The sequence below is a fragment of the Pteropus alecto genome, unplaced genomic scaffold (assembly GCF_000325575.1).
Source record: "Pteropus alecto unplaced genomic scaffold, ASM32557v1 scaffold326, whole genome shotgun sequence".
Taxonomy (NCBI): Eukaryota; Metazoa; Chordata; class Mammalia; order Chiroptera; family Pteropodidae; genus Pteropus; species Pteropus alecto.
In genome coordinates, this window is record NW_006438873.1 from 886410 (window position 1) to 895749 (window position 9340).

The following is a 9340-nucleotide window of genomic DNA, read 5'->3' on the forward strand; positions in this document are numbered from 1 at the left end:
CATCCCCCTGCCTCCAGCCCCCACGGAAAGTCGTCCAACCGACCCCCACCCCTCCCTCCTTTCCCTTCACTCACTTCACTCTCCCAGGCGAGGCCCCCCGAGCCCCCTCACCTCTTCGCACTTGCGCGCAAAGCTCACCGGGACTCCATGCCCCGGCAGGCTTTGCGCCAAACTCCTCCGTCCTCCTCCCCCCTCAACACTGTCGGAGACCCAGGCGTCGGTTCAGCCGGACAAGCCACCACCCCCCCGCCCAGCCCGCCGGCCTCACCGAGAACTACATTTCCCAGGAAGCTTCGCGGCAACGGCAGCTTCCCATTGGCTCTCGCTCTGGAGACCCGTGCACGTCCCCAAACGGCTCCTCCAGCGCCAGAACTGCATTTCCCAAGATGCATCGAGCCATTGCAAACATGGCCTCTCTTAGGGCGCCAGGCTTTGGACTACATTTCCCAGAATGCATGGCGACATTCGAGCATGCGCAGAGGAGCAGCCGGGGGCGAGGCCAACACTGAGAGAAGGTGGGGCCAGGGCAGCGTTGTCCTCGAGACCGGAGGAGGCCGGGCGTTCGGGAAATGGGGCCCCTAGACCCGGGAACGGGCAGGCGCAGAGTCCTCGAGGAGCCAGGGCCAGAGTTCCGCGCCAATCAGCGCCTGCGTGGCGTCTCCTTGACAACGGGTCGTCTCGCGCCCCGCTCGAGACGGGGCAGAACTAATGAAGTCCAGGTCGGTGCGGGCTGTGGTCGTGACGCCTGCGTCTCCGGCGGCTCTCCGTCTGAGCGAACCTGGCACTCGGCCTCTGGCTTCAGCCCCATCTGTGAACCGCCTGCTACGCGCCCTGCACATACTCGGACACGGCCATGGCCTCAGGTTCTCCATCTCAGAAAGGGGAGCGTATTTGGCTTCTAGAGCGTGGACCCGGAGAAGTTGTCTCCGTCTTCACCCGCGGTTCCTCCTCGGCACGGTGAGGGTCAGATGCCTATCCCACCTCCACGTGATGCTGGTGCAAAGTGTGACAGCAGTGGCACGTGACAAGTACTCCCCAGGGCACAATGACTTTCCCCTGCTTTCACAGGCGGTTGGCGGCTGCGGCAGAACTTCTTGCTCCAGACTGGGTGACAGCCAACTGCCTTGCTGAGGCCACCTTTCTGCCCCTCTTCGGTCTTGCCTATTGTGTTCCAGCCAAGAACGTGCTGATCTTGTGCCGGCTCACAGCCAACTGCCCACTTGAAGGCTTCACTTGTACTTTTTTTTTTACAGCTGACATACAGTATTATATTAATTTCAAGTGTACAGCGTGGTGGTCGGAGGTTTATACACCTTACAAAGTGATCCCCCCAGAAAGTCTAGTGCACATCTGACACCATATGGTTATTACAGTATTATTAACTGTATTCCTTGTGCTGTACTTTACATCCCCATGACTTTGTAACTGGCAGTTTGTACTCCATCACTTCACTTTTTCACCCCCCCCCTCTCTGAACACCCCTACCTGGCACCTGTCAATTTGTTCTCTGTATCTATGAGTTTGTTTCTGTGGTGTGTTTGTTTCCACCATTGCTCTTCATCATATCGCCTGGTCTCAGTCTCTGAGACTCACCTGAACAACTGCTCGGGCCTCCTTGGGAGTGTCCTGCTTCTGCACTGGCCTCCTCCCACCCCTACACCCCACTCCCTTCTCCACACAGCAACCAAAGGGATCTTTTTTCTTTTTTAATTGTGGTAAAGTGTCCATAATATAAAATCCACCATTTTAACCATTTTAAACGTGCAACTCAGTGGTGTTAATTATATTCACATTGTTGTTCAACCATCATCCCTATCATCATCTCCAGAACTCTTTTCATCATCTCAAACTGAAAATGACCATTAAACACTAACTCCCCGTTACTCCCTCCTTGGCCCCTGGCACCCACCGTCCTACTTTCTGTTGATGCGTTTGATGACTCTAGGGACCTCCTGTAGATGGAATCACACGATGTTTGTCCTTTTGTGTCTGGCTTATTTCACTTGAGCATAATGTCATCCAGGTCAATCCATGTTGTAGCAGGTATCAGAATGCCATTCCTCTAAGACTGAATAGCATTCCTTCGTGTGGATGGACCGCATTTTGTGTATCTGTTAATCAGAGGGCTCTTCTTAAAACTTAAGTAGGATCATGTCACTCTTTCTCTTTAACACCCTCCAGTGCAAACCCTTGACCCTGGCCTATGAGGTCCCACATAATTGTGCTCCTTCAGATCCAGGGTCCCTCTAGCTTGGCTGGTGCCTTTGTGAAAATTAGAAAAGGGTGCCACGAGAAGGGCCTCAGGCCTAAGCCGGGCACGAGTTGGGCAGGTAGATGGGGAAGAGGGCTTGGCATCCACATCCTGCCTGGCTGGGTCCCTGTAGGTAGGGTACAAGGTCCATCCCTGCCATCAGCCAAACACCACTCCCCCTCACAGTTCAGGTGCTCCACCCCGCTGGCCTAAGGGTCCTCTAACACAGTGTTTCATAAAGTCAGGGCCCCAGATCATCACCTGGAAGCCAGTTCAAAATACAAATTCTCAATCCCCACGGGAGACCTGCTGAATCAGGAACTCTTGAAGGGGGTGGCCTGGACCTCTGTTTGGATGAGGCCTCCAGGAGATTCTGATGCACGCTCACGTATATCCATGCATCTGGTCGGCACCTTAGAATAGTCAGCACTTCATGGAGTTCTTGCTGGGCGTCCTGGGTGAGTGCCTAGCACTCAGCACACTGCCTGGCAGAGTCAGGTTTTGAGAAGCATTAGCTGGTCTTTACTTGACCTACAGCTGAGAACTAATAAAAGCCCGGGCCAGATGCAAAGTTGCCCCACCACCACCACCTTGTAATGAAAATTGCTTATTTTACCACATAGTGCCCACAACTCAGCACTCGTTTCATTCGCATGTCCTGGGCACCCATCAAGAGACATGTTGGGCAGGCTCAGAGGGTACAGAATCCACATCCATCCTGAGTTCAGGTCACCACACAGCAGGTGTGTCAGGGTTCAGACCACTACCCACCACCTCACAGCTGCGACACTCTGGGCAAACAGCTAATTAGTGTCTTCATCTGAAATGGAGATGATACAGCCCTCAGATCAGAGGTTTTTCCCCATCTCTTAAACAGGAGATGAGCAGCAAGAGGTGTCTTTCCACATCATCCTGTCTTTGGGTGACACTAAACTGGCAGCCACCAGGTTGACATGAGGGGCGACATGGAGATCCCACTTAGGATAGGAGGGAGGAGTGAGTAATGGAGGAACCAGCCCTTCCTGGCACAGATGAGCTGCAGAATTAACCCACCCACCCTGGAGTGCCCCTACCTCCAGACTTCCCTTTACAAGGAGTAAAAAGTCCCCTCAAGGCTTTCAAGTCAAATTGAAACCAGAAGTGACAAAAGTCCACACATATCCAGGGCAGGTTCATGGGGCTGCAGCCTGGACAGTTGCACAGGGTCCCACACTGAATTTAATGCTCTCCTGTGGCCATCTTGACATTCTTAACACTTTTTTGTTTTTCTTTTGTCAACATTTCTGCATTTTTCTTCTGCTCTGGGTGCCACAAATTAAGTATCCATTCAGGTTTGTGCAGTGTCCACACATCAGCGCTCTGTGTCTGGAGTTCAAGTACACCAAGAATATTAGTGAGGAGTGGAATGAAGGAATGACCCCCTGGATGTTCTCTCTCCATCTCTTCACTTGGCAACATGGTTCATCCCTCAGGAACCAGTTCAGACACTGCCTCCTCCAGGGTCCAGGGAGCTTTCCCAGACCATTCCCACCTCAATAAGCCTGGACCAAGTGCCACATCTGAGCTTGTGCAGTACCCATTTTCTCTCTGTCTTGTGCCTGGACTATTTTTAGGTGTCCAACTCCATACCAGAAGCCCAGCTGCTGCCAGCTCTGAGCTTGGGGCCTGCGGGTTAATGAGTAAACAAGGATTGAGGGAAAGTGATTCCCATCCTGCTTCCCAAGCCTGGGGGTTAGAATTCCTTTGGCAGCAAGGTTAGGCCAGACCTCACCAAAGCTTGTTGGCTCCTTTGTAACACCGCTATAATTATAACCTTAAATAATAATTAACGTTTCTCTTTGTGTGGAGCTTTCAAGCAGGCAGACCCGCTAGGGCAGGTGAGGATCTGGGTTATCTCTGGGTCTCCAGCCTGTGGCACCTGTAGGCTCAGGTGATATTTATTGGATTAATGGATGATGGATGAGCAGGTGAAGGTGAGAGGTGACAGTCCGGGAATGAGTGGCTGGCGTGTCCCTGCAGTCTGCACCACACAAGGAGGGCTTCTAGGGCTGCTGGATCTGAGTGTGAGTCATCTTAGTCAGGCCTCAGGAAATACTTGAGAATGAATAATGAAATTGTTAATGAATTGCTTAATGATGGGCTCTCACTACTTGCTATGTTATTTCACCCTCACACTCACCCCGGGAGACAGGCAGAGCAGATCAAAGCATCAGCCTGGTTTATAGGTTTACAGTTGGGACAGGTGAAACTCAGCAAGGTTAGTGCACCTTCCCCAAGTGGTATGAGGAGAGAAAGAGAGGTGGGGCCAGACCAGGTTATACCACCAGCAGCAGGAGTGGGGCCTGGTCTCCCTCCTGCAGGTCTCAGGCCAGCCTATGTAGCGGATCTTCCGCTGGCCAGAGGACCCTCTCCCCTGGATGCACAGACAGTGAGCATGCCCTGCAACAGGAAAGAGTCAGGTAGAGCTCTATTGTCTCACAGTTCTGGAGACTAGACGTCCAAGTTCAGGGCGTCGGTACGGTTGGTTCCTTCCGAGCATTAATCTGGGGGTAACAAATTTTAAAAGTAGGCAAACTCGCAGATATGGAATCCACATATAATGAGAACCGACTATTTTCTACCAACAACTTCCAGTTCTTTTGTCAAGAGAGAATCCCAACCAAACCTTAAAATGACTTTCTTGTATAAACATGAACTACAGGTCACTGTGTGACATGGCCTTTTCCCAAGGCCACTTATTCTGGAATACTGAGGACCTCATGTGAGGTGTGGTGTTTTTCCACAGAGGCTCACAGGGGTTCAAAGGCTCTGTTTCCACCACATTGTTCAGCAGAGAGAGAGGGAGAGAGGGAGAGAGAATTCCAACCTGAGTTCAGGGAGTGCCCCATTGTAAAGACTGGGCCCCACCTCTCCAGTGGCCCCTTTGGAGGGCTAGGGAGATGTGAGGTCAGATGTGGAAGCAGCAACCCAAGCATCTTACATCCCTATGATAATGTCAGGAAAAACCATCCCAGATAAATAAGCGTTTATTGAAGCCCTGCAGCAACAACAAGAAAAGCACTCCCATCCCTTCACAACACTAGGAGTTCATGCTGAAACTTTTATAGCTCTGAGAACAATCCACCACCTGAAAGAAAAAGTGTAACCAGTTTTACAGTTTGTTTACACGACCAACACCACTTAAGACCTGACCTCTCTTCAATTTTCTCATGACATTTGTAATTGCCAAAGCAGGTTTGTCTTGACATGAGCTGATCCCTGAAGGGATCATATATTTTTCTCATTAAATAATGAGGATCATAATGTATTTGAAAAATTAAGTTTATTAGAAGCTTATTAAGTTAGCTTTATAGTTAAAGAAGTCTTTGAAGGTTTTTATCTCTTGTTTCTTAATTTTGTTTTTTGTTTCATTTTTGGTAATCCTCTCCTTGGGTGAGAAGAGTTTTGAGGAACAGAAAGTGCAACATGTAGCCAATTCAATCTCATTTGGGGATTTTTATTCTTTAACACATGTCCTTAGGAAAGCATTCTAGTGAGATGAGCATTTCATGCTTAAGAAGAAATGCGTGTTCATGCTTTCATATTTCCTTTCGCGAGGTCTGAAAGTTTGTGTCCTCTCCCCAAATAATTCATGGTGAAATCCTAATGCCCCACGGAATTGTGTTAGGGCGTGGGGCTTGGGGAGGTGATCAGGTCATGAATGAGATTAGTGCCCTGATGAAAGAGGCTTCAGAGAGATAGATAGTTTACCTGCGTCCACCACATTAGGATGCAGTGAGAAGCCAGCCATGAACCAGGAGAGAACCCCCATATGAAAGCGACCGTGCTGGCTCCTTGATCCTAGGCTTCCAGGCTCCAGAACTGGGAACCATATATTTCTGTTGTTTATAAGCCACCCGGTCTGGTGGGATCTTGTTATAGCTGCCTGAATAGACTAAGACAAAAGTGAATACTCACATGTATATCTACATCTGTCTTCCATGTCTAGCACCTGTTTCACGGGATTCGTGCAAGGATAAAATAAGATCATATAAGTGAACAGGTAGTTATTATTATTAACTCTTGGGATGGTGACTTAGAAGGTAGCTGGTCTTCATTCAGGGTTCCTAGCCCACAGCTCTGAAAACCCTCGGAATTTCCTAAGTGTGGAGAGGGACAAAGGTGTCTTTTGTTATGATAATGAGGTGGTTTTGGGTGGGGGCTAGTTGTCAGGAGAACCAACCATTAAATTCCATCAGGGTTGGAGGTTGAATTCATTACCAATGGCCAATGACTTAGTCAAATATAACTTGTAATGGGAGCTGCCATAAAAACCCAGGACAGTACCATTTTTCTGCAGGCTTCTCCATTTTGGGGAACCAGAGCACTTCCAGGTGCCACCATGCTGGGCCCCAAGCTCCACGAGGATAGAAGCTCCTTCCTTCTGTACCTCAACCATACTCTGTAATAGCCTTTGAAATAAATCAACCGTCTAGTGAGTAAACAGATTTTCTTGAATTCTTTGAGCCATTCCAGCAAATTCACTGATCCCAAGGACAGATGGTTGGAACCTCCAATCTATAGCCAGTTGGCCAGAAGCACAGGTAAGACCCTAGACTTGTACTGGCATCTGAAGTGTGTGGGGAGACCTTCAAGGAAGCCTCGAACAGTGACAAGACTTTCAGGGTTCCAGTCTCAGCATTGCCCTTGCTTACTGTGAGTTCAGGACAAGAGGGTCCGTCATTATAGGGGGGGTGGCACAGGAAGGGGGTGGGAGCACGGGGGTTTACCCAACCTGCTTGAGTCATGAAGAACAAGTGGGAATTAGTTAGAGGAAATGAGAGAGGGTGGCAGGTGGAGAGGACAGCTGGAGCAAACACCTACCAGTGAAGAGCTGGCAGCACAGCTGGGAGACTTCCCGTAGTTCCCCATGGCCATAGCCTAGTGTTACCTAGGGGGTCGGTGGCGGGGGCTCTGAGATCCGAGTCTGGAACAGTGGGTCTGATGAAAGGTCTTGAGGCTGGGCTGAGCAGCTCTGACTTCCTCCTTGATCAGAGAGTTTTGGACAGGAGTAGGTTGGTCATAATGGGGTGTTAGAAAGCTCTTTTTGGGCTGTGTTCAAATCCCAGCTCCACCACTTGTTGTGTGGCTTTGAGCATATTACTCAACCTCTCTGAGTCTCAGTTTTTTTTTTGTATGAAACTCGGACAAGAGTCTCCCTGGCTTCTTTCAAGCAACGTTGTGAGTCTGAAGATGCCTCAAACACGTGAGAGTCTTAGGTGTCTCCATGAGTAAGGAGCTTCCTCATTTGGGTGACCAGGGGAGTGGCTATCAGCATGGCCTGGAACTAACAAGGTTTTGGGCATGTAAGCTCCCCTATTCCATCACCAGTTTCCTCCTGCATGAAAAGGGAGCAATGATAGCCCCTATCCGTATTCGTTGGGATGCACTCAGTTACAGGCCCTGGGAAACTCATCTCCACTTGCTCAAATTCAAGAGAGGATTTGTTGGTCAGCACAAAAGCTCTGAGAAAGGGACAGCTCCATCATGGATTTGATTCAGTTGTTCAAAAGTGTCACCAAGGGCCTGTCTTCTTTCCTACTCTTCACTCTGCTTCCTGTGGTGTGGGTCTGTCCTCTGGCTGGTATCCCTCATGGTGGAAAAAAGAATGCCACCATTCCAAGCATCATACCCTATATCCTGCCATCCAGAAAGAGAGGCAGAGTGAGCCTGTTTACCAGAACAGCACTCAAAATCCTTCTCTATCACATCAGCGCCAATTGGGTCACATCCTACCCAAAGATAGAGACCGTGGGTATTATTTTACCTTGACTGGCTTGACTCTAAGACAGGTGTTACTCCTGCTTCTTAACACCCAGGAATAGAGTTGTCTCCTCCCTTCCATGCACTCCTCAGCAATTGGGATGCATGAAGGAGGCATAGAAATCTGGGGAAGTCAGCGAAGAGACGAGGGTGGATGGGGTTACAGAACAACCCACGGTGTCCGCTACCCAGGATTGCCAGATTTAGTAAATAAAAACACAGGATGCACAGTTCCACCTGTATTCCAAATAAACAACAAGTAATTCTTTTGGTTGAGCATCAGGATGTTCTCACATTAAAAATAAAATTATTCATTGTTTGTTGGGAATTCAAATTTAGTGGATTGTCCTGGAGCTTTCTGGCATCAGCACATCTCAAACTTTCTCGAGGTCAAGAAGTACTTTTGAGGATTGGGTGAAAATGCAGATTCTGACTTGGTGGCTAGGAGTGGGGCCTGGGACTCTGCATCCTCAAGGCTCCTGGGGCATGGGGAGATGTTAACTGAAGTAAAGCACTCAGCACTGTGTCCAGCCTGTGATGAAAACTCAAGAGATGATTACATCTGAAACTTACTGGATTTCGTTAACTAATGTCACCATAACAAAAAGAAAGAAGAAAAGAAAGAAAGAAAACTCAAGAGATGGTTACTATCATGATAATGTGAAAAGTGCGATTTTGTGATTGCATGTGTGTGTGTGTGTGTGTGTGTCTGTGTTTCGGGGGACTTCTTAGTATTTGCATTTCAACAGCTGCAGACTCTCCATCTGCCATCTGGCTACCGTAGATGAGATGTCATAAGAGGACCGTTTGAGAGGGTTGTAAGGGCTCTAGCTGTTCCTTGTCCCCTGCACTGTGATTCCTGTGAGCATAGCCACACCAGCGACTCACACATCACCTCCTCCAACCCGTCTTCATTCAACGCACTGTGGGCGACCTGGGGTTCTTTGGTTACAGATGACTGAAACCTGAGTGGAATTAGCTGAGGCCCAAATGGGGATTTTTCTGGAAGGGGTCTTAAGGGAAGAGCTGGACATCCAAACCTCAGGAGGCTTAGGGGTCCCAGAACTCAGTCAGGTCACTCTCTTTTCCCTGTGATCTAATTTGGTTCCATGACTTTCAATTACATCTAGGTGCTAACGAATCTCTGAAGGGGAGTCTTGTCATTGCTTTTACTACCTAGCGTTTGAAAACCCTGTATTAGCTAGCATAGGGGAAGCTTCCAGAACAATGAAAGCCATGTCTTAGTCTGTTTGGGCTGCTATAACAAAATACCACCAAATGAGTGGA

At 49.1% G+C, this 9340-nt stretch overlaps 1 protein-coding gene across 6 annotated transcripts in view; it reads right to left on the minus strand.

Annotated features, from left to right (window-relative positions):
• Positions 1-240, minus strand: part of ZNF444 (zinc finger protein 444) — an 11065-nt gene extending 10825 nt beyond the window's left edge. For 2 of the 6 annotated variants that reach the window (XM_015592546.2, XM_015592542.2), the window contains exon 1: positions 112-240. The gene's annotated coding sequence lies outside the window, so the exon portion shown is untranslated. Of the gene's footprint in view, positions 1-74 lie in introns of all 6 variants that reach the window. The other 4 variants (XM_015592544.2, XM_015592543.2, XM_006915928.3 and 1 more) reach the window with 3 other exon arrangements.
• Between the last annotated feature and the right edge of the window lie 9100 nt (positions 241-9340).